Genomic DNA, 26,361 nt, shown 5'->3' on the forward strand with positions numbered 1-26,361 from the left:
CTCCTGTACACAAATACTGGCCAGCTCAACTGCAGTATAGCCTGTTGAGACCATCCGCCGCTGGGATAATCCAAGTTTCTTGGTACTGGCGACCTGTTGGTGTGCGGGAATAATCGAGGTCGGGGTCTGCCACTGGCCAGGATCCATCTGGATTGTCCAGGTACAGCTGGCTGTTGTCAGTTGGTTGAGCGTTAGGGTCCATGATCATCAAACAATTGGGGTGGGGCGTTGCCGGCAAATTGGAGGTTGATGGGCAGATGGGCGGATGGGCGGATGGGCGGATGGGCGGATGGGTGGATGGGCGGATGGTCAAGGGAGGGCCAGACCCCTGCCCAAACCACTACAATCCCATGCCCTGCACGTGTGTATTGGCTATTGAGTTGAAACTCAATTGTACAGCCCTATAGTGATCATACACACCTGTATTCAGCTTGATAAGGGAATTCTAGCAAATTTTCATTCCAAAAGACCTCCTTGAGGTCCTTTGGATGCAAAATGCAGATATTCAATTTTTTTTAACTAAAAAATAGTTAAGAGTGAATCTCAATTTGCTTTTGATTATTTTTCAATAAAGTCCCAATTATTTTTTATAATTGGGGCCTAAGTCGTCTTGAGGACTTTGGGATCTTTTGACCATCGTATGGACTCCTGGGAGGCCATCTCCTGTCTTGAAATGACAAACCAATCTTACTTCTATCTGCTACGTGCCGCCCTGTTGCTGTGGAGGCTATCAAGAAGAGCCTCAAACTGGGAGACTCCAACGTCAACATTATACGTGGCGAGCTAACACGACCCAAAATCCAAATTATCCATGTTCCAATGGAGCACTCTATGGTTTCTTGTCATGATCTAGTCAAGGTCTTCCCTTCAGCTAATGATGTCCCAAATGAAGAGCTGGTGCCCTCTCTTGTCTACAGCGGCTCACACAACCGGACCTTAACAGCCTTGGACGTTATTAGCATGGCGCGCGAGACTCCTGGTGAATCTTCAAATCCTAAAAGTAGTTGTGCTCGACGATATCACTCGTGCACCGGAGAAAAAGATAAGATTGATTGCATGGAGGATTTCTTGACTGGCAAGTTCCCAATTATCTCTTGCACAATGGCACTGGGTCTGGGGCAGAACTGGAAGTGGGTACGGATGGTGGTCCACATGGGGAGGGGTGATCCAGCTTCAATAGTTCAAATGGTTGGGCGGGCTGGTCGCGATGGAAGGCCTGGACTTGCCATTCTATTTGTCGAGAAGATCCGTTGCAATGGGAAGAACTCTGCGGACGATTTCAAAGAAGGCACCACCCAGTCAGACGATGACCGGATGGATGCCCTTGCGATAACACCTGTTTGCTTGAGAATTGCTTTCTCAATTGACAACCTGTATGCGCACATACTTGAAAGCTTCAGCATACTTTATTCATCTTCTCATCTATTCTTCTTTACAGGCTAGGATATATTCCACTCCGAGTCAATGACCCGAATTGTCTGGCTGAAAAGGAACGGGAGGAATCGGAAGGGTTTGACCCCTGCTGCTGTTCAAACTGTGACGGCCCTGCTGCTGTCCAATTAATGGAGAATTTGCCGTTTGCAAGTACGCAAAACTTTGATGAAATCATGAAAAATCGGTTCAAAACTTCTCTAGTTATAGATCCAACCTCTAAGCTCCTGGTCAAAAAGTCAACATTCAGAAAACAAAAAGTTCCCGATGCTGAGCAGGGTACCCTGGCCGCTTTCCAGAAGGAACTTGTAGATGACTTTGCCACATTTTACTACTTGCGGTTTCCAACTTCGGCAACAGTTCATGCAAGTGACCGCTTTGGCAAGACCAATGCAGAAGCAATTTGATCTTACTTGCATCGAATCAAATCAAAATAAGATCTACGCAACGTCATTGGAGGGGAATACTTTACTGGGCAGTTGGATTGGTTGATGGAGCAAATCAATCTCTACAATGCGGCTATTCGGGATGGTCGCGAAGGGGCAACCAATCAAAACAGAGTGAAGAAGCCAAGGTTACAAGGCATACAAGCAAATATTCAAGAAGAAGCTCTTGGCCAACGGTTGGCGTTCACACAACCAGAATCAATGATAACATCAACACCAAAGAAGCTGACTAAAAAACAAGAGGAAGCCCTAGAGCGAAGGCGTGTATCTTTGGAAAAATCAATGGAAAGGAAGAGAGCGATGGAGATAAACGAGAAAAGAAGACTCCAGATTGCGCAGATCTTGGCCAAGGGGCAACCCGCCCAACCGGGAAGTTAAATATTGTCTGAGACTTTGCCATTGTCTTCCGGTTCCAGATCCTCTTTGTGATTGCTCGAACTTCCCTTGACTTGGGCGCTCATATGCTTTGTGAAGCACTTGAGCTGAGGATCTTTATTGCGGATGATAGATTTGAATTTACTCATTCTGTCCAGATATGTGTTACACTTTTTCTCTATCTTTTGACAGTTGTTTTTTGGGCATTGATCCAAGATATCTAGATTGTTACTCATTAATATCAACATCTCAAGGGATCTCTTGGTTAGATGGTTCTTGTGAGACTGATAAATGACCTTTGAGCCACCCTCAATCTTCAGCGAGTGTAACATCTCTTGAAGCTTAGGAGACAGGCAAAGTCAGCAACATTGTCCAAGAACATGGATTAGATGTACATTGAACGCACAATTAATATGTTGGGAGAAAAGATCTCCTGTAAGCGTTCTATCTGGGTGCCAATCCCACTCTTGTCGTGGAAATACTTCAGTCGGTAATTCTGAATTTCTAACCAGAAATCCTTCGGAAGAAAATGATTAGGGAGACCCGTGGGAGTGACGAGGAGGTTGTGACGAAGGTATTTGCTTAAAGAAGGATTGAGGCCCCCAGTGAGAAGCAGTACCGTTGATGGAAGGTACGACGAGTAGTTTGTTATTTTTGTGATGGACTGAGCCATCACGCACCATTTCTTCCATACAATCATCAGTCTTCCTACATCACCTGCCTTCATCGCTCTCTTGGCTTCAACAACAGATGAGAAATCGTGTAGCTGTATCAGCATGCTGTGGAGCTTGGGGCTATCCTGCGCATCAGCATCCTTGCGTGCTTGGGCTGAGCAGTATTGATTGTAGCACTGATTCACAATTGAATTCCATTTGTCCGTTGGAATTACCATGCAATCACCGGTTTTTTTCCGTTCGGTCTTCATGATCACACTGAAGGTGGGAAAAATTAGTATTAGTGTTTGGAATTATAAAGTAATCATGACCTCAAATAAACAAGTGGGTGAGGTCATGAGGTACGATTCGCAGGCAGTAATAGAGCATCGACTCAAAGACTTTTTCCATCTGATTAATCATCAGTGTAAAGTCTTTTTTTTGGATGGCCTTCTTGGCCGGGAAACCCAGAGCCTGCAAATATTGCCAGGCCCCACAATCCTTTGAGTTGCTCATGTTTCCAAATTGATGCGTGAAGATGGCGGTCGCAATGTTCCAAAGTGTATGTGATGCCCCTAACTGGAAGATCACATTATTCAGTTGGTCCTGAGGATACGCACTAGGCGACCTTTGAGACTTCAGGCAGTTGAAATTCTGGACGGTTCCGAGGTCGCCATCCATTGGCTGGAGGCGGCTAAAGAAATCCTTAACAGACAGGCCGGACTGGCCGATGATCAATTGGAAAACTTGTCCCACGCCCTCGGCTGAGTTATCGGACGCATTCATGAGCTTGAGCATGTGAATTGTCGGCTTTTTGGGGGTAATCTGCTCGATTACCGGCGATGCCATGGGGATCGCGGTGGCTCGATCCTTGGGGACAGCAAGGTACTCAAATAATACCTTGGCTATCTGCACTTTCCACACCATGGCGTCGGTTTGATCCTCGGCGGGGGTGGGTAGGAATATGTGAGGTTCGATGGTCATGGATTTGACCTTTTCAATTGATGCATGGTAGCTCTGCAAGCTCAAGTCAGACAGAACCAGCGAAGAGACCAACTCGGAGTCTGGCACATGCACATAACCCCAGGTCCCGCGAAACGTGTGAGACCTGTGACCAACCGAAGGGTCATGGACACGTTGTTCCATGTCAATGTTCACGATGCATATCGTCGGCGCTATCGGTACCGATTGGTTCAGCCTCATGGCGACTCGGAGGTCTGCTGCGGCCTCTGTCGCAAGAGACATCGAGAGATGTATCCTCTCGATGACCGGGACAGACCGGTCATCGAGAGGATGGGTGTGTCCTCTCGATAGCCGGCCTGTGCCGGTCATCGAGAGGATGGGTGTGTCCTCTCAATGACCGGTCTGGGCCGGTCATTGAGAGGGGATGTCCTCTCGATGACCGGTCGGTCCCGGTCATCGAGAGGGGTATGGGATCGCGGAGAGTGAGATGCTCTCATATGAGAATTTTCAGAAAGAGGTCAAAAAGTGGACGAAACTTATGTCGACAGTGAGCTCTTACCCTTCATTTGGATAATCCATTTTCAGTCATAGGCTGCTCAAGACCGAGGCTTTTGAGTCGAATACCATCACTACAGGCTGGCTCGATACCCTTATCTCGGCCAATATGACTGCCGAGCGGCCGGACAACACCCTCGCTGTGATCTGTGGAGCTGTGACCAAAGCTCACTTACAGACTGTAGCCGCGTCTGATGAGTACAAGCGAATCCTCGACAAAGGTCAGGTCCCCGACAAGAACTTGTTGAGGACAGCGCCGGTCTCTACACCCTGTTCTGCAACGGCGGAAAGGTCAGCGTCGGATTGCGCACGTTAGCTGATGGTGCCTTACTTGTATTGCTCGATGGCCGCTATCACACTGTTTACTGGCGTGAACAGGTTGGATCAGTGCTCCTTGGGAACTGATCAATCAGCAGTATAGACTTAACTTACCTGTTGTTGTGAAACTCCATAAAATATTATGTGTCCTATGGGAGTTGAACCCATGTCTCTTATATCCATGTCAAGTGTACTAACCACTTTACTAAGGACGCTTGGATATTAATAGCTGCAGGTGGGTCAATGAACATCCACTGGTGTCACATGAAGATCCCTAATTGAGGGGAGGACCCGTAAATGACAGGTCATCCATTCATACCTGGACGCTGGGGAGGTCGCCGGGCTCTGTTCCAGGGTGATGGTCCAGGGGGGTTCCTTTTAGGGACCCCTTACCCTGCCATACCCAGGCAAGCGCTGCGGCGGGTCAACCCGATAACTCTACGTCTAGTAGTGCTGGCACTACTTCACTGCTTACATGGTGAGAGCCCCGGAAGTCAGGAAGTGACTTCCCAAGGCTCTCGTGTGTGGGACGGGGGAAGGATGGTCCCCGATCCTTTGTGCTGCGTTCTTGCGGCGCTTCTCCAGGTCACAAGTCTCCCGGGAGGGGGGACCGGACAGGGAGAAGTCCTTAAGGGAGGATAAGGCAACGGACCGGATCCTTCCGGAGCAGAAAGCCCCCGGAGGGTGTGTGGGCAAAGGCGCTAGACCCATCTCTCTGGCTCGGGGGAGCACAGATCCGGGCGCCTGATGGATTTCAGCTCCTGCCCCGGAAAAGTTCGGCGAGGGCTAGGTAGGATAGGATTGCATAGGAGTGAGGCAAGGATCAGTTGGCCCAGAATTTCTGTAGTTCCCGGAGGATCACTTTGGTGTCGGCTGACTCCTTGTCGGAGTACTCTCTGATGTAGAGCTTATAGCAGTCCGAGTTCCAACGTCCGAGCCAGCGCAGTCCGTCGTGGTTGACGCTGGCTGCGTGAAGGAAGGATGTTCCTCCAACTCTAAAGGAGTGACCGGATATGCCAGAGCACCTATTATCGTTCCAAAACTGTGTCAAGGCTCGGACCGCAGCGGACTTGGTGAGGTGTATCCTGGTGCCTGAGTCCCAGTACCCGAAAAGAGAGGTGTCCTGCCCGGCGGCATTCTGAATTCTTCTTTCAAGGGCCACGATAGGGCAAATCATCATCTTCTTCGCCGCTACGTGGATCTCCTGTGTTTTGCCAGGGCTTGCGGTTTTAGCTCCTCAAACGGCTAACGTGGCCTTTCTCTGGTGGTTGACTGTTTGGAAACTGATGTCTCTGACCAACACTGAAGCCGACTCGCAAAGAGGACCTGTCTTGCCGTTGTAGGTAAGTTCACCTAGCCGAGCTAGCCCCCAGAAGGCGACGATGACCAGGTCAAGAAGAGCCTTCTGGAACTCGGAGCCGTTGATCCACGCTGAGGTGAGCATAACAAGGTGCCTGATTAATACAGCTTTCTTCTTGGGCCTGGTCGACTGTTCCGCGTCCATATAAGCGGAGGACTTTAGGAGAACATTGACTTTGTTCTTGGTCTCGTAAGGGTACGGGGCGTTGTGCATCGTGTGCCACATCTGGAGGCCCGCTAGGTATTTTGCGAGGGTCACAGAGGAAACTTTGTGGGCAGCTTGGCATTCGAAAGTCCTGCCAGCCCAGCAACAGAAGTCATACACGTCCTTTGCAGAGAGAGGGATCTGGAAGGGGATTCGGTTTGTGCTCTCTGCGAACTTAAAGTACTTTTTAACCGCTGAGTTGTAGCAAATAAGAATGTTCCAGCGGTAACCTAAGAGATAGTGCTTGTCCTGAGTCGATAGCTCTCGGGGGAAGGAGCCTCTCTTGGCGAGGGTTGTTAGACCCGCCAGGTGATCTGGGGAAGTCATGAGAGACAACGCTTTTGCTGGTTTTCTCCTGAGAGGGGGGAGGAAGGCAGGAATATGGGGTTTTATTTATTGCAGAGGAGCAAGAAGAGGAGACACGTGGAGGATTAGGGAGATGGGGAAGATATGGAAACGTCGGAAGGGATTGGGCTGGGGTTTACACTTGATACAATCTGTACTCTAAGTCCCACGGCACCACGATTGCCACCTGAAACTGCATCTCATGTTTTTTCCTATCTCCTCGCGACAGAGCGTCCGCCGCGTTCTCCTCCGAGGTGACACGTCTGGAGACGATGTCTATTTCTAAGTCTACCAGCATCTTCTGAATGATTTTCCATTCATCGTTGACGGCTGGGTGTCTGGACTTCCGTTGGCGGATTACTGTTTCCGTGGTGGTGTTATCTGTCCACACGATCAGTGTCTTTCCCGGACGGATGCCTAGCTCCTTTAAAACAAGGAGGCCGAGCCGTATCGCGACGGTTTCAAGCCACGCGATGTCTCTTTTGGGTTTCGGTCCTTTATCCCAGTCCTGGGTTAGTTGGAATTGGGCCCACCTCTTGCCGATGAGGACTCCGATTCCAAAGCTGGTAGAGGCGTCACCCACCCACCCAATTTCTATGGGGTCTGGGTTTTGAATCATCCGAGTTTCCTTGTACTGTAAGAGTGTCAACAGCCAATATTCTAGATCGGCCCGGGCGTCTTTTGGGAGGGTGCGGTCCGTTCTTTGGTGGACCCATTCATTCATCCACCGATATAAGCTGTTGAGGTAGCATCGTAACTGAGGAAGAATATACAAGACGTGGTTTAAGCAACCGGCTAGTTGTTCGACTTGAGCATATGTGAATTCGGTGCCAGGAACAAGGAACGCCTTCACTTGTTGTACCCTCTGGTACTTTTTGTCGTCTGGGAGGCGGACAGTTTTCTTCGTAGCGTTCCAGACGAAGCCAATGTACTTCTGTTCCTCTTTAAACGCGGAGAATTTGGTCGCGTTTGTTTTGACGCCCAACTGTTCCAACCGAGCTACGATGTGGTCCATTTCAACCGTTGAATGGGTTGTCTTGACGAATAAGTTATCATCGACCCATCGGAAGATGTTGACTAGATCGAATTCGTTTTGCATTAGCTCTTTCCAAGCGTCAGCCGGTCTGCCGAACAACCCGCATCCCGCTACTCCGCCAAAGGCAATTCGTGTGTCAATAAGAATTCCTCCATTGAAATCCTTGACCATTAGGTAGCGCCATTGGTCTTCGGACGTAGGGATCTGGCGGTACGCCTTTTCCCAGTCAAAGATCGCTAGGAGTAGTGGTTGGTTCTGGCTGCGGAAGAACCTCAATGTTGCTTCAAAATCGTCCCATGTGGTCATGTAGTCTAGCTTGTCCACAAACGAGTTTACCGATGTGATTTTAGGGTTGTTCTTGGGAAATGATAGGTCGTTGATCGGTCTGATTGAGCCGTCGCCGTTTACCGCGGCTCCCAAGGGGTTAGTCCTAAAGAACTCATACCTCTCCATCAACTGCTCGTGGGAGAAAGGTCCGAACATTCTTCCGGCTGCAATCTCCTTTGCGATTGTTGCTTCAATTTTTTCTCGTGCCAGCAAAGCTCCTTGATGATTTGGAGGGGTATAATAGGGGACTCCGGGTCCCAGGTCGTGCTCTGGGATTCCTTGATGGAAGCCTTCCTTGAATCCTGTTATCACGTCCTCGTATTTCTGCGCTAGGCCCGCTCGGAGTAGAGCTTTTTTCCATTCCTGTATATTCATCTCACATGTTACCCTGATCGGCCATCTTGGGTGGGTTGAGAGGCTCTCTGGCGACTTAGGTGTATTCTCTGGCTCATGGTTGACCGGGTACTCAGGCAATCTGTCCCTGTTTAAGGTACCCAGTGGTTGATTCATGTCAGGGAAATTCTCTTGTGTAATTGCTTGGACGAGTCCGCAGTACAAGAGGTTACAAAATAAAAGAAAGGAAGGGGGGGGGGGGATAGCGGGTAGAGTAGGACAAGGCGGGATTGGACCGTTGGAGATGGGACTTTGGGGTGGTAAAATTGTAGGAATGAGGGGCTTGGAAGGTTGTTGGCAGGTTTGAGGGAGCTAAAATGGAGCCGTTCTGAACGGGGGCACAGGGGCATTAGGGAGGGGTTGAGATGTGCGAGGAAACAGATGGGGGTTCACTTACTGGTCGCGGTTGCGGTTTCGCACGCTTCCTCCAGTGTGGTTGGGGTTGAAGTGATTCCCTTTGTATCCGCTTCCCGGAGGGCCTCGGCCTTGATCGGGTTTGGCGGGGAGGGATGCGTGGCTTGGGGGAGCGGAGGAGGGATCTTCGCCGTTTGTCTTTTGCGCGGCTTTTGCCTTTGGCTGGTTAGGCTGGTTCGGTGGGTTGGTGCGGTTAGATTTGGAAGGGCGAATCCCTTTCATTGGGTCGCCTCCGACCTTGCCGTCTCCGATGGCGTAAGGGTTGTCTTGGAGGCCAATTTCATTGAAATCTCAGCAAGTTGAGATAGCTTCGTCGGCTGTCTCCTGCTTGAATTGGGAGATGTCTGAAAAAGATTCCTCCCCGTTCTCCTCCACTCGGAAAGCAAAAGCGTTGTTGCGGATTCTGATGTCGTATCGTAGGGCAACCATGAATCCTCGTTTGCGGTGGAGCCGGTCACAATGTTCTTTATGAGCTAGAATCCATTCTGCGAGAACGGGATAATGGTACCTATCCCGCATGGTTAAGTGAAAGAATCGGTGGTTAAGGGTCCAGTCTGAGAAGTTCTGCAAGAACTCGTCTGGGACTGGGAAGCCGTGGTAGCGGAGTCCCTTCTTGGAGGCCGTCTCTTCAACCTTGGGTCGATTCTTTGAGTGTTTGGCTAGGGCCTTCTCTTGCCATTCTCGGTTGAAAATGGTAAGAGGGAGGGGGCCTTTGCATTCGAGGAGGAGCTTATGGAAATACGGAGGGAACCCACCGTCGTCGTGGGAGTTAGATCTGCCCGAGATAAACTTGACGTTTCGGACTTGGGTCGACTCGCCTGGTGGGGTTGGTCTCTTTTGGGGGATCGTCGACGGTTTGAAAGTGACTGGGTGGTCGTTTCGCGTTAGTGTTCTCTGGGAGGCTGACTTCTGGTCCGCTATGACGGACTCGTACATCTTCATGTAACGATCGATCTTCTTGTCGTCCCCGGTCTTCTCTGCCTTGACTATCTGAGCCATCAGAAACGCTTGTGTCTCTCGGTCTGTCTCTTTGGCTGAGTCTTCGTCGTCCACAACAGTTACCGGCTCGTCTCTGTTTGCGGTTGGTTCCAGAGGAACTTTGGGTAGTGACTTTGTCAGTGCCATTTTTTTTTTTTTTTTTTTTTTTTGGTGTGTTTCCATTGCTGGACGTACTGCTTATCGGGCCAATTATCTCAGCGATCTCTGGGTCTCTAAGCTGAGCCGCTGGGGTTCCTTCTGGGGGGGGATCAGCTCTCGGAGTTGTCGCCGTGCTTTTGGCTGCCGCCCAAGTCGTGGGTTTGGAGACCTTTGCCGGCTTCGCCGCTTTGGGTGGTTTGGGGTTCGGACCTGAGGCCTGTAACAACACTGCTGGTTGGCTGGTGTCTGCGTCTGGCTCTTGGGTTTGGGGGTTGGGTTGTTGGGCCATTTGGCCTCCTTCACCCGCCTTGGGGGCGGTTTGTTGGGAGGCGGCCTTTACGGAGTTGGTTGCGTCATGGATATTCAACCCTGACATTCTGCAAACTTAAGGTTTTAAGGGAGGATGGATAGGCTTTAGAGGGGGAATGGAGCGTGAGTCGGCGGTGTTGGGTAGAATGTGGTTTGGGACTGGGTTGTAGTTTTAAAGTAGATAGGTATGTCTTTCTATGTGTGTGGATTCGTTTTATAAGGGATTCGCGAATTTTTTTTAACTATGATCCGAGCGAGGGGGGAAGAGTGAGTAGGAAGACGCTGCTGGAGACCGGGATGGGAGAGCGATACTCTTTGGTTGGGGAGGGGGGAAAGCTCAGAGGTCTTTCTGGCCTTGACTCTTCGGTCTAGGTGCAGGCAACCTCCCTAGTCCCTGTACGCCGTTAACTCCGCCGGCAAGGCGTCGGATAAATAGAGCAGATGTCTAAGCCAAACACTATCTCCTGCCGACGTACAGGGAGGGGCTGGACGGTCACATGGACTCTACCCACCTCCCGTTGCACTCCCGGTAACACCACATGAATGAGTGACACCAGCAGGTATGATAAAGCTAAGAGTAGCAGAACCACAACCTGACAGCCCCCCGTGCTATGAAAGGGGTTTATCATACCAAGACTCCATAATATCCTAGGTATCACGCGGTAGCGCTGGGCTCATAACCTGTGAAACTCCATAAAATATTATGTGTCCTATGGGAGTTGAACCCATGTCTCTTATATCCATGTCAAGTGTACTAACCACTGTACTAAGGACGCTTGGATATGAATAGCTGCAGGTGGGTCAATGAACATCCACTGGTGTCACATGAAGATCCCTAATTGAGGGGAGGACCCGTAAATGACAGGTCATGAATGAGTGACACCAGCAGGTATGATAAAGCTAAGAGTAGCAGAACCACAACCTGACAGTTGTCTGGTTGTGTAGTGCTCTTCGTCTGATGGTCAATTCCAAGACGTGTTTGATCAAGCAGGAAAGCGATCCAACCCAATTGAGGTCGCCCAGCCACAGTAAATTGGTGAGACTTTTGGTTGAGAGCGGCGATCATGTTAGAGCGGGTCAAGCCTACGCTGAAAGCGAAGTGTAACCTGTGATGACCGGCCGAGAGTGTAGTGTGTCTGAAGGCACCGAGGCCGGTCATTCCGGTAATGTAGCTTGTGGATGACCGGCCCGATAGTATAGTGTTTTTGAGGGAAGCGGGGCCGGTCATCCAGCACGTGTAGCACTTGTGATGGCCGGCCGGAGAGTGGGAGGGAAGGGCGGCCGGTGTGGTAAGACTAATCCACTTACAAACACAGGACTGAAGGGGACACTCCTGAAAGATTCCATTATCACATGTTAGAAAATCTACTCTTAGAGCATCCTTACCGGTCGAGCTATGTTGGCGCAAGTTTTGACTCGCAGCTGTTGCAAACTAACTTAGCGACAGCGATTCAGCCGTATCGGTTTGGCTTGCGCGGGGTGGAGCTGAGTGGTGGGCGCGGGAAATGGCAGTTAGCTTCAAGCTAACCGTCACTAAATGTAGTGACGGTTAGCTGAAATTCAAGCTTCTCACTAATTTAGCTTGGGCTTAGCTACATCCGGTGTGGTTGAGATTGGTGGCTAAACTAGCTAATTTCGAGCTAAACTAGTCAATGGTAAGGATGCTCTTAGACAATGTTTTCACCCCAAAGAGGAACAAGCCAAGTGATCATAATCCAAAGTAGTATACTATTTCACAAATATCATGTACAGCATCCCAATATAGGTTATTATTTCACACTACAACTGTACAGCATCCCAAAGTAGTATTCTATTTCACACTTGTAAAATCCACTCTCAGACTATATTATTTACTATATAAGGAGGCCTCTTCTGCCCCTTCTTGTTCCCTTTCTTCCCCATGCCAGCATAAATAGTAATACTAAATAGTAATACAGTCGGACCTCTCTAACCGCATACCCCTCGGTGGAAAGGATTTGTTATGTGGTTAGAGGGGTTATGCGGTACTAGAAATTGTCTGTCTAGGTGCATATGTATGCCCTTAGAAAACCTGTCAAACCACATAATTTTATGTGGTTTGACAAGTAATCTTGTTTTTTATGGTTTTAATAGAGCGGTACCAATCAGACAAGAAGATGTTATTTTTTATGTTTTCTAATAGGCATTTAAGTGTAATGAAGTTGAGAAAAAGACGGGTAGAAGAGCTTGTTTACTACAAGGGATTAAAAAAATTGGTGATGCTGGTTTGAACACCATTAAAATGAAGATCGTTTAATATTTTTTGATGATATTTTTCTAAAAGATTGCTGAGCTTGTTTGCTTCTCGATTATCTTCGCCATCCAAATACAAAAGAGACTTGGAGATTATACTCGCCATTTCTTTTTTTGATGGTCGCACAGTTGGGATTTCTCGTTCATCGTCGGAATCAGGAATGCTATTGTCATCTTCTTGCGCTTTAACGAAGTCAAAAATCTCTTCAGTTGTCCAGATTTTTGTGACAACATCATCCTTGCCCACCAGGTTAAGCAGATTCTTGATTGACATGCGATTGGCCGGTAGAACTAGGCCAATTGACTCTAAAGTATTCAGCTGAGATGATATGAACGATTTGGCTTGGTCAATCTCTTTGGTGCTGGAAAGAGAACATATTCAGTCTCCAGTTAAGATATCAATGAATGATGCTTACATTTTTTCTGCACAACCATTAGATTGCTGCTCAGTGATTTGAGTTTTTCCCCAGCAGTTTTTAACTGTTTGACTCAAGACACTTTGCCAGGCCTTCTTGGCCATCTTCATTGCAGTGAGCTGGTTTACAGTGAAAATGTCTTTCACTGGAGTCTTGATGGACTCGGTCTCATCAGAAAAAATTGTGATCGTTTGTGAAATAGCTTTTTTGCAATAGTAAGACTTGAAACACTTGATGATTCCAGCATCTAGTGGTTGGACATGACTGGTGAGGTTCGGAGAAAAAAATTCAACTCGGATGTTTGATACACCGCCTTCTGGAATGGTGTGACCGCTGAAGTTGTCTAGCAAGAGCAGAATGTGTCGTTGTTCTTCCTTGAGCTTAGCATTCCACCTCTTTAACCAGTTTTCAAATTTTCCGATGTCATCCAGGCACTTGAATTGAATGCATAATTGTACCCGTAGTCGCGCGCATCCTTCTTCAAAAAGCATTGAGGCCGTTTTGCTTTTCCAATGAAAAGTGGATCGGTCTCCTCACTTCTGTCAGCATTGCATGTGAGAGCAATGGTCATCCGGGTCTTGTTACCTTTAACGCCATGAGTTCTATTGAATGCAAGACTGGTATCTGGTGGCATCCTAAAAAGATAACAAGAGTTAACAGCATGCACAAGACAAATGTTAAGCAATTCAAGCTACACAGAAAAACATACGAGTGGAAGAGACCTATCTCATCCATGTTAAAAATATCCTTCAGCTGAAATTTTGAGGTAATCTCCTTCATTCTCTCGATCTCCTTCTCAACAACACTGATATCCACCGAAGCAGCCTCGCCGTGTTTTTGGTACGCTCTGATTTGATGGCGATTCTTGAAAGAGTCCAACCATCCCGAGCTTAAATTGAGCCAATTGTCGGACGGTATTCCGGCTAGACGAGCGAAGTCTCTCCATTTTTCTTTCATAATTTCGCCTGTTACTGTTAAGTTGAGATGCGTTGCTTGCTTCAGCCATTCAACCAGAGCAGCTTCCACCTGAGGATGCGAGATTGTGCGAATCCTTTTGCTGGCGGGGTTGCTTGTTTGAGAAAACTTTGATCTTATATTTTCTTTGTCCTTCAACCACTTCGAAATCAGTGGTTGTTTTATCTTCAGATGCGGATAAACGGTCAAAAAATGTAGAGTGGTCTTTGATTGGTTCTTGCCGTTTTTATAGTGCCAATCAAGCACTTCAACCTTCTCATTATAGCTAGCATTACTAATCTTGGAGTTTGTTGTGGTTTCAACATCTGCTTTGCGTTTCTTAGACAAAATAGCAGCTTCTTTCGAGGCAGAGTTATCACGTGTTGTTTCCTTATTCTTTCCAGATTGCTTTTCCGCGGTGTTATTTGTCTTCTGCTTCTTTGCTTCTTGTTTTTCGTCCTTTTTCTTTGTATCTTTCTTTTCTTCCATCACAGCTAAGTTCTTGCAGCAGAAATCAAGTATTTTGACAAACGTGCTGACTTCGGTTGACTCAAGAGCGTAGAATTGCTAACAGATGTCGGAAGTGAAGATATCTTATTGATTAGTAACTCGCCATCAACCAGGTTTCCTTCACCGTCCATCCATTTCTCCTCCTCTTCTGTTATCAGTTCGCCGTTCTTGAGTTTTGAACGTAGTTTATCCTGTTTCTGTTTGTATTGAACCTTCATTGTTTTGAAGCTTGCTTCAATGAAGTCTAACCGAATGTCTTCCAAGTTCTTTGTTGCATTGTTCACGCTTGGTCGTTGAGGCAAGTCGTGGGCATAGAGTGTATTGCCAACGCAGGAAAGATGAATTGAAGCTGGGCTGTCTTTCAAGAGCTCTAAAAAGCTATCAACAGATTCGGTAGGCATGATGTGGTACTTGATTATTTACGGAGTGCCTAATGCTTGATCTGAGGTCTTTGGCAGAATAAAGTGACTCAGGGTGACTCGGGCTCGACTGGAGACCATGTGGAATTTCATTATGTACATACAAGAGCCGTGACGGCTTGCTTTCCCTTTCAAAATGAATGCTTTCTTGTATAATCACCATCCATCAGGTTCACAGACGTGAAGGGAATCCATTGACTATCTCATGATACAATTTTTTTGTGTGAGAATATATGCACTTGGACAGATAATGTTCCTTATTTTTTGCAAAAAAAGGTATGTGGTATGCCGTTATGCGGTATTCCCCAAAAATTTGCAAATTTGGCCCGCACCAACTACGGTGGACCAAGATCAGTATGTGGTACAGGAGGTTATGCCCTTAGACAAGTATGCGGTTGAGGAGGTCCAACTGTATTAAGAAATTACTTCTGCTTCCATCACCCATCTAAATAGTAAGATCATAATAGTAATAATTATAATATAAATTGAAATCATAAATTGAGAACTTGATAACATAACAAATATAAATTGACCCTTCTAAAAAGTCACTTATGTCAAACTATAACACCTCTCATCCCACGCACAGAGTCCTGGTTCTTAGGGTCTGTAGTAGAAATACTTAAGAATATTTCTTCTGATTTAGCCACACTAAAATTCTTAGTGTAAATTTCTCCCAGAGTTTATTATAGGAAGGCAGCCCTTCAAGCACCTTTAGCCTAAACTTACCTAGTTTTTGCTATATTCCCTTCCAAGCTCAGATCACGCCTTGCGTAGAAGTTCCACACCGGCCATCCAGCACGTGTAGCTAGTGCTTGCAATGGCCGGCCCAAGAGTGTTTTTGAGGGAAGCGGGCCGGTCATCCAGCACGTGTAGCGCTTGTGATGGCCGGCCGGAGGGTGTGAGGGAAGGGTGGCCGGTCATCCAGCACGTGTAGTGCTTGCGATGGCCGGCCGGAGGGTGTGTGAGGTTGGAAGTGGGGCCGGTCATCCAGCACGTGTAGCGCTTGCAATGGCCGGCCGGAGAGTGGGAGGGAAGGGCGGCCGGCCATCCAGCACGTGTAGCTAGTGCTTGCGATGGCCGGCCCAAGAGTGTTTTTGAGGGAAGCGGGCCGGCCATCCAGGATTCTGGCGTGTCGCGCTTAGCTTGCTCAGCGAGCTCTCTGAGCTCACCCCCGCTGAGCTGCGCTGAGACAAGAGGGTTGTTGAGTTTTTCTCATAAACCCATACCCTTTTTTCTCTAGAAACAGACAGGTCGGAGAGCCCGCAGGAGCTGTCCTGATGTCACCCAACGTTGGGTCACAATTGAATTTTCCTGGTGACAATGTGTCACAGGACCGTTATGAAATCTTTTGCCGCAACGGCAATCATGTGTTTTCATGTCCTTTTGTGGCACGGCACAACAAATGGATTTTCCCTCACCCTGTTATCAATCCTGCTTACAAGCCTCAATTCCCTCTTCCCGCCCCTGTTTTCTGCAAAAGTCTAAACGTTTCTTGTTCTCCTATCTCAACTTCCGAACGCCTCAATCTTAAGAATAACTTCTATGTGCCCCTGTACATGTCCCCATCTGACTTGTCAATATGTGATAAAGATTTGACTGACAATGAAAAGATTCTTATGTATTGGCACCGATTGTTTGGACACGCGAGCTTGAGTAAGATCAAGCACTTATGCGAATCTGGGAACGGGGAAAACCTGCCTGTCTCTCTTCCACCGGGGGAAATTAAATGTTCCATTTGTGCCATCAGCAAGAGTCTGCTAAGAAACAGACTCTCTTCTACTGATAGAATTATTCCTCGTCTAGGTGTGATCTCCACAGATATCGTCAGCCCTTTTCAAGTTCCAACATTCAACCAGGGCCAATTTGTGTTGACCATTCGGGATCTGGGTACCGGTTTCTCCAAGGCAAAAATCTTGAAGAGCAAAGATCAGGCGTGTGCAATGGTGATTGCGACGATCAAGCAATGGGAATGCGCAACTGGGGATAAAGTCCGGATTGTCAGGAGTGATAATGGGGGCGAATACAACAGTAACGTTTTTCTTACTTTCCTTGCAAACAAGGGAATTAAAGCTGAACGGGCTTTGCCATACCATCATTACCAAAATGGGGCAATGGTGCGCTAAAACCGTACCCTGAGCAAAATGGGGCGGACGTTGCTGATTGACAGCAAACTTGACAAATTGTCAGCCTTAGAGTCAACTCAGCTGACCTAAAGTCTGCCTTTTTCTACTTTTTACATATGAATTAATTTATATCTTTTTTATCTTAAGAGATAACCTTGTTTTGAATTCATATTCTGTTTACTCATGCAATTTTAACCCTAGTTACAACTCATCAATTCCTTGTAACTATACTCCTTCCCTGAGTTATTGAGTTGTGACGCGCATGCGCAGTTGTGATGTGTCAGCGCTACCAGGCGCGCCAAACCACATGTACATATGTAAATTACATAAGAAAACTGTGAAAATTTTCGTAGTCAGGATCCCCCTTGCCTGAGGCGGATCTACAGACTTCAGCACACCAGAACCACCACCCAGATAACCCCAGGATCACCACCAAAGAGCTTACAACACTCCCAGTATACCTACCATCACAGGCGCCTAGGATATTGACAGTAAGTAACCTCTTTCACTGAACCTTGTTTATCTCAGAGGTACAACTCTGTGTCTTGCTTGATCTGCTCTTTCTGCTGGTTTTGTCTTCTTCTTGATCATAGGGCTGTCCCTCCAAATCTACTGGCCTTTGCCTCACTCTTGATCACAGGGCTGTCCCTTATTATCATTTGGCCTTTGCCTCAAATTTAGGTTCCAGGGCTGTCCCTCAGGTTTCCCTTTAAGAACCTTGACTATCCAGAAGGAAGCCAAAAAAATTGTGGCTGGATTAAACTTATCTAATCCAGATACCCTCCTGAGAGGAAGCTGTAGCACTTCTTAGCACAGATTAGAAGCACTCTTCTGAAGAGTAGCATTGCCAGTGGACGTGCATTCCCACTAGAATAACCTAGTACTTCTCTTTATCCTGATCCTGCTCAGTTTCTCTCTCTCTTTCTCTTTTTCTCTTATAGTTGTGTTTTCTTTATCCCAAGAAATCCAACTATTTCCCCCCCATTTCTTGTGTCCTGCTGTCACTATAGAGACTCAGGCTCACACAAATCATTCTGGGGATTCAGCTACATCTGGGCAAGTGATACTTTAAACCGCATACCCAGCAAATGCAGCGGTACCCGGTCACCTTTTGAGGCGTTCTATGGCAGACGACCATCCTTTGACACAGCTCAAATTTTTGGTGAAGTGGGTTTTGTGCACATACCGGTTGAAAAGAGACAGAAACTCGATCACAGGGCTGTCGAAGGACGGGTGGTCGCCAACTGTGATGACAGCAAGGGGTGGATATTTTGGATCCGGGATACCAACAAACTGATGGCGTCAGCGGTTGTGGATTGGCAAGTGAAACGACCTCCGCTTTATAAACCTCTCACTGTTCCTAAAGCTCCGTCTTCAATTTACGTGCCTGTGCCGGCACCCATTACTGACGCCCCTTCCAACAAGCACAAACTGGATTTCGTCATGAATAGACTATGCGTTGGAGATCACAGTGGAGATGTCCTTATTGCGGAACAGGAGATGATTGTTGACAAACTCCTACAAGAATGTTCCTTTTTCGCGGCGACAGTTCCAAGAACCTTCCTACAAGCAAAGAAGTCGGCGAATTGGCTAAAATGGCGGGATGCTATTGAAGAAGAACTCGGTAACCTATTCAGGATGAAAGTCTGGTCCGCCTTACCTTGCCCAAAGGACGGACGACCACTTGATGGACAATGGGTTTTTTGCGGAAAAAACAAACGATCAATTGGAAATAGTGCGGTGGAAAGCGCGTTACGTTGCAAAAGTTTTTACGCAGAGGGAGGGATACGACTTCAACAAGACGGTTGCACCCACTGCTACTTTTGCTTCGCTAAGACTTCTGCTGAGCCTGGCGGCTAAATTCAACTGGCAAGTTTTTTGTTGCTGCTTACCTTAACTCCCCCATAGATGAAGAAGTGTGGGTAAAGGCGCCTGAAGGGATGAATCTACCGCCAGGCTATGTGATGAAGCTTCACAAGGCGCTTTATGGCACCAAGCAAGCAGCAAGATGTTGGTGGCTACACCTGAAAGGCATCCTGGAGCGTTTAGGGTACAAGGCAAGTCAATATGACAACAGCCTGTACACTTTGCAGCACAGTTCCGCGATTGGCATCATCTGGATTCATGTGGACGACGGCGTCATCACTGGGTCTTCGGACGTTTTGTTGCGCAAGGTAGAGGAAAGCCTGAAAGGTATCCTACAGATCAAATGGACAGACGGCTTCACCAGGAAAATAAAATAGTCAGTTGATGACAAGTGACATTAAACCAGCTCCAGCCAGCTACCCACCATCTATCCAATATCTATCCACTATCACCAGGAAAAAAAAATAGTCACTTGATGACAAGTGATATCATGACAGGTCCAGCGGGCTACCTACCATCTACCCACCATCTACCCATCATCTACCCACCATCTACCCACCATCTAACCATTTTAAGAATTTCCACAGGAGATCCTCAGTTTTTGCTGGGCACCACTGATCCCCATTTCTGGTCAGCTGATACTCAGCTTTAGCTCCCAGCTTATGCTCAGCTTTGGTGCCCAGCTCATGCTCAGCTTTTTTGCCCAGATCAGAACCAGTCCTGGCCCAGCTTATTTTCAGCTTTATTCCAGTCATGGCTCAGCTTAGACTCAGATTAGGACTATCATTGGCCCAGCCAATGCTCAGCTTTGGACCAGTATTGGCTCAGCTGATTTTCAGCTTTGGATAAATCTCGGCCCAGCCAATGCTCAGATTCTGAGTCTGACCACTCCTGTAACAGCTTATGCTCATCTGTGGACCAGCCTTGGCTCAGCTGATGCTCAGCTGTGGACCAAACTTGGCTAAGACAATGCTCAGCTGTGGACCAGCCTTGGCTCAGCTGATGCTCAGCTGTGGACCAGCCTTGGCTCAGCTGATGCTCAGCTGTGGACCAGCCTTGGCTCAGCTGATGCTCAGCTGTGGACCAGCCTTGGCTCAGCTGATGCTCAGCTGTGGAACAGCCTTGGCTCAGGTGATATTAATCTTTTGAATAGTCTCAAAAAATCTGATACTCAGCTTTGGAACAGCCTTGGCTCAGCCAGTTCTCAGCTTTGTGCCAGCATTGGCTCAGCCAATGCTCAGCTTTTGAGAATTTTTGGCCCAGCTGGTTTTAATCTTTGGAACAGTATTTTCCCAGCTGATCCTAAGCTCTGCACAAGCCTTTTCCAAGATGATGCTCAGCTTTGGACCATTGTTGGCTAAGCTGATGCTCAGATTTGGAATATTCTTGGTCCAGCTGACACTTGGATTTTTTTCAGGCTTGGAATATCCAATGCTCAGCTGTGGCCCAGGCTCAGCCAATGCTCAGCTTTGGCCCAGGCTCAGTCAATGCCTACTGCTCAGCTTATGATGAGCATCAGCTGTTCCTGGGAAAAAATTAGGATCAGCTGACTGTGCCACATTGAGTGCTCTGGTGCATTCCTGCAAGCTCCACAAGTGCTGGTGGAGCAGACTTGGAGCAGCGCTGGAGTAGCTCTGGAGCAGAAACCAAAGCTGCATCATTTCACTTGCCATCAAGTGACTTTTTTTTTTTCCTGGTGTATCTACCCCAATCTCCCAACCATCTCCTCAACTTCCAAAATTTACCAAGGAGGTCCTGTTCAGTTTTTGATGAGCCCAACTGATCCTCAGTTCTTTCCAGCTGATACTCAGCTTTGGTACCCAGCTCCTACTCAGCTTTTCTGCCCAGCTCATACTCAGCTTTTTCACGCAGCTCACTCTCAGAATTGGAAAAAGCCGTTTGACCATTCCTTGCCCAGGTGATGCTCAGCTTTGTACTAGTCCTGGCGCAGCTGATGCTCAGCTTTGTACCAGTCCTTGCTTAGCCTTCTCCTAGTCCTGTCCCAGCTGATGCTCAGCTTTGGCCCAGTCCTGGGCCAGCTGGCCAGCTGATGCTCAGCAAGCTGAGCATCAGCTGAGCCAGGCCAGGGAAAAAGATGGGAATCAGCTTGGACAGAACCAGAGCTGAAAATCAGGTAGGCTAGGGCCAAAGCTGAGCATCAGCTGAGCCATGGACAAGGCTGAGCATCAGCTGTGCCAGGGCCAAAGATGATCATCAGGTGGCCAGTTCCAAAGCTGAGCATCAGCTGGGCCAGGGGAAAAACTGAGCATCAGCTGAGCCAGGGTAAAAGCTGAGCATCAGCTGGGCCAGGGCCAAAGCTGAGCATCATCTGTTTTTTCACATTAAGTGCTTTGATCCTGACACCTATCATGTGAGCCCTAGATGTGCTGGTGGAGAGGAGCAGCATTGGAGCAGTGTTGGAGCTGAAAGCAAAGCTGTGTCATGTCACTTGCCATCAAGTGACTACTTTTTTTCCCTGGTGCTTAGAGTCTATTGTTGGAGTTGAAATTCAGCGCCAAACGGGCGGTTTTCTACTCCGGCAACCTAAGCTCATTGACCAGGTGCTAAAGGATCATTGGGATGGCGCACTAACTTATAAAACACCTCTTCCTACGGCGCTTGAACTAATAACAGATCCCAACGGTGTCGCTGCTGATTCCACCAAATATCTTTCCATTCTAGGCTCATTCAGCTACCTGGCAGTTGGAACTCGACCTGATATTGCTTTTGCGGTAAACCTTCTGGCGCAACCTGGGGTAAACCACTGGAAAGGGGTCCGACATCTTCTAGGTTATTTGGCAAACTCACGGGACATTACACTGAACCTGTGTCCCCAAGACAATGGGAAGGCGCTCAAATGTTTTGTGGACGCATCCTGGAGAGGTGAGCATGCTAGGTTGACTTATGGATTACTGGTAACATTTTTTGGATGCCCAATTCTTTGGGCTTTGAGGAGATTTGCAACGGTGGCGGCATCCACCTGCCAGGCAGAGTACATGGCCCTAGGTATAGGTACTCGGCAGGTTTTATGGATAAGACACTTGCTGGCTGACATACTCAAAAAGGATTTCACAGGGAATCTACATTGCGATAACCAAGCCGCAATACGCGTAAGCACAAATGATTCCGCAAATAAGAGAGTGAGACATGTTGACCGCGAGTACTTTCTCACTAACCAAGCATTATATGAAAAGAAGACAGATCTAATATGGGTGCCAACGACGGAACAGCTGGCGGATATATTTACAAAAGCACTGGGAAAGGAGCCTTTTGAGAAGTTCCGGCGGAGAATCATGAGTGGTGTCTAGCTGAGGGGGGAGTGTTGTAACCCCACTGGGTTACACGTAGAGGGTCTCATCTAGACCCCTTTTTCACTTTCTCTTCATGTATATAAACTTGTCTATGTTTACACACATGAAGAATAATCATTCCTACCGGGAACCTGACTTATCACAAGTCCCTTGCTTCAGAGGGCCCTGGTACAGCCTGGGCTGGCGCAAAGCGCGACCTCCGAAGGAGGGACTTTCAGGTAAAGCCAAGAATTTGGCTTGAGAGCTTTCAGTGTTTTGGTGGGAGTTTTTTCCCGCTCCCCTTTCAGAGGTCTTCTCCTTGTGTATTCCTATTGCCTGTGGTGCCAGATTAAAGGCCTGATTTTTCTCTTTCTTAATTTGGTGTCAATCACCACTTTTTCCCCCTTCACAAACTCCTTCCATCCCCCTTTGAAGTTTGTGATTTTTTTGTGTTCAGCCAGAAGTGTGTATGCAAATTCCGAGAAGATCCATTTGGACTCAATTTAAATACAGAACTCCATCATCCATCCACCTTGACTGCTGAGCAAGGGAAACACTCTCCTTCAAGTGTAGATATCACAAAAGTGACACTACATTGAAGCTGAGATGCTCAGCTATCCCGTGTACTTCAGTTTGCTGACTCACAATGAGTGCGCGCTGTGTAATGTAAATTTGATTCAAAAAGTTGGCCAAAAGCCACAAATTGCCTGAAGCTCTCACGTGGAAAAAAGCTGATAACTCATAAGCCTCCCATTGGGAATGGGAAATGCTTCGCATCGGGGTGCTCCGCACCCCCAGTCCCGGGAGGCTTAGTTAAGTCAGCCGGGAACCACTTCTGAGGTTCCTTTATTTGCAACTGGCTGGCGCGCCCCGCAGCAGGGGACTTGTCTTAAGTTCGCCCAATACCCACCCAGCAACCCGAAACACACCCAACACACCTCCAACCGACCACCTGACGATGGCCAAAGTAAGATTCCCTCCTAATCTCCTCATATTCACAGCTGGGAGATTGACATCTCAACATTGATTGACTCTCATCACTGTCGGCAGTCAAACATTCCATCACAAAATCAAGACGATCAAGCTACGAAGAATGAACGCGACCGCTTTCGTTTACTTCACGAGGATCTTTGAATGAACGCGACCGCTTTCGTTTACTTCACGAGGATCTTTGAAATTGTGAACAGTCCTTCAATGATTTTCTCAAAGCTGTTGGATGTAAGTGATTCCTTTCAGGTCACCACAAGCTTCTTGACACCCACTGACACGCTGTACGAGTTCTCAAGTGGAAAAGGTGTGAGAATACAACGACAAAGTTCTCCAAGCAGTTCCTCCCGCCAGCAATAGATTGTTCGGCGCGTTCTGGGTACATTTCATTAATGTGGGAAATTTTGAAAGACTGCAGGAGAGCCTCATAAACCCTGGTGGACACAAGAAAGAAAAGGGAAAAAAGGAAAAACTGAAACTCATCCGGTGTGCTTACTTGCTGCGGTTCCCGGCCGATACCAACTATCTTAAAATGGGGGTCAAAGACATGCTTGCTCAACTTCAGAAACCTGGTTCCACCACTCCAGCTCAAGATGTAACTGCTTGAGTTGAAGATATCGACTGGTCTACAGACGTCGTCCAGGAAGGTTTCTCCGTAAAATACAAGCGGTACGATCTTATGGTTTTGCCATGCTTGGAAACCCTTCAAAACTTCGCAAATCAATGGAAAAGAGTTGAATTCAAGGCACCCTACACTTTGATTGTTGGCCCGACAATGAGCGGCAAAACTCGATTGCTCATGGAGCTGGCTCACCACACATGCGTGGTGTATATCTGTCTCCGGCCTGCCAACTCCACCGGCCAGCCCCCTTGTTCCGAACTTGCTCAGGACATGGTCCCACTGGCTGAACAGAAGAAGGACATGAATATCCTCTATCTCAGCTTTTTGACTGCCATTTTCAAAACGGTGACTAAATTCTTTTCAAAAAAGAAAACGGCTGCTCAACCCGTGGTAAAGCAATTACAAGAATGGACTAATTACAGCTTTCAAAAGAACAACACACCAAAAACGAAATTCAATGCTAGCGTAAGGAAGGGGATGCGAGCGATGGAAGGGAAGGACGCGACGAGCCTGACTTGTTCCTTGAAGGATGCCGCAAATTGAATGAGCGAAAGTATTCAATGCATCCAACGCGGACATCTGAAGGTACTAATAGCGTTAGATGAGGCCAGCAATTTGATCGATCCAATAGACAAGACTCATAATGTCTCATACTTTTGCTTGTTTTGCCGGGCTTTATCCGAGATACCCAAAGACAAGGGAATCTTTAGCGTCTTCACTGATACAAATTCAAGGGTGGCCAACTTCAGTCCGTCGTCAACACAAGACCCAAGTGCCAGGGGCCACGAATTGGGTTACGAATTGTTTGCGCCGATGTACAAAATATCAACGCTTGACCTGTTTGCCGATGATGTCAACAAACCACCAAAAGATTTCCGTGAGCTGGAATCGCCCGCTCGGCTCTTCAACTATGGTTGCCCATTTTACGGGTTATATTTCAAAGGCGCAACTGCAAAGGGTACCCCAGATCCCATCGGAAAGACGGCGATGATTGCTGGGGCAAAACTACTGGGCCTGTCTAAACCCCCTACTCTTCAAGAATTGACCCCGGCGCGATGCTTTGCCTTGCTGGGCTCTATGATACAGACCCGGCTAAGCTCACATTCACCCATAAACTCAACACTTGTTTCGAGTCATGCGGCGCACTGTGTGTTCATCGACTCAACTCGAGAAATGGTACTCAGTGATTATCCCCCGCAGTTCGTCTATGCGGCAGCGGCCAACGCATACCTTGTCAACAAGGACGCGTGTTGGGTCAAATGTATCAAAGAACTTGCTATTGCAGTGCAGAAAGGACTCGTTGCCCTCGGAGACGCTGGCGAAATGGCGACCAGAATAATCTTGATACGTGCTATGCAAAAAACACAGCAGCGTATTGGTAGCAAGGAGAAATCGATCCCAGGCGGAAGTTCGGTTCGATTGGTAGATTTTCTCGAAACCTTAACCGGCAAACCTCGAGAAAACATGTTGAGGGGTCTGCACACGGAAAAGGATAAAAACAAATCCCAACTCCTGGATCGTGGGCGCATCTTTTTCAACCATCTCTCCAGGATTGAGTACACGCCCGACGCTAGCGACTTGATGAATTTTTTGTACCGAGGCGTTGCGGTCCAATGTAAGCGGGGGCAGCGTGGGCTTGACGAGCTTTTTACGATTTATCTCGAACCAACACCTGGGGTTGAACCTCCAAAACTAGACCTCAAAAACATCACCTTTTGTGGTGTTCAAACAAAAAATCAGTCAAGTCCCCTTGAATGGAAGGACAGTTTCAAGTGGAGCAAAAGTTATACTGAAATTGAAGGGATTGACCGTCTCAATCTGTATCTTATTCTTTTATTCAACTTGAGAGGCAAGCCTGATTCAACCATTGCAGATTGGATAAGCCCGTCAGTTGAATTTGACAAAACACGAGTTTATTATCAGTTTTTTGGTCTGGAACAAATTCAGTGTCTCACGCCAGAGATGCGCTCGGCGCTAAATCAACTGATTTATGCGATACCAGAAGACTTCCTGAAGATCCACGATAGAGATGATGAGATTACTGAAAAGTGGATCAAACACTTAAGCCCAATCTTCTACTCCAGGAAAAATCGTGAGACGCGGCTATCAGGCAAACGTCGGCGGTCGTCAGCGCATTCAGATGCATCTGTAAGTTTCCCACTCTCATCGAACAAGCTGGCATGAATACCAGCCTCGTCCAAGATACTAATTATCTTCTAATCCGCAGGCCAAAGCAGAAGCCAAATGTATACTGCAAAAGCAAGCTGGCCCGGCCAAAATCGACTCATTGGGGCGGAACAACCGGGTGCCCAAGCAAGCCCGTAGGTCTTCTCTTTCATCAAACAGGCCGGCATGAATACCAGACTAGTCAAAATCAATACTCATTATCTTCTCCGCAGAGCACAAGAAGAAACTGAGCATGAAGCAAACCTCAGGGGCAAACAATCAGCCGAACGGCGCAAAGCCAAGTGAACCTGTAATTGCTATCTTTCGTTGAACAGGCTGGTATGAACAACGGCTTAGACAAAACCAAATTCTCATGGACTTTTACTTTGCAGGATAAATCGTGAACTGCGAGCAAAAATATGTATTACACCCCTATTTTGTTTTCATCGAACTTGTTGGCTCTCTTCATTC

The sequence above is a fragment of the Puccinia triticina genome, chromosome 16A, assembly GCF_026914185.1.
Source record: "Puccinia triticina chromosome 16A, complete sequence".
NCBI lineage: Eukaryota > Fungi > Basidiomycota > Pucciniomycetes > Pucciniales > Pucciniaceae > Puccinia > Puccinia triticina.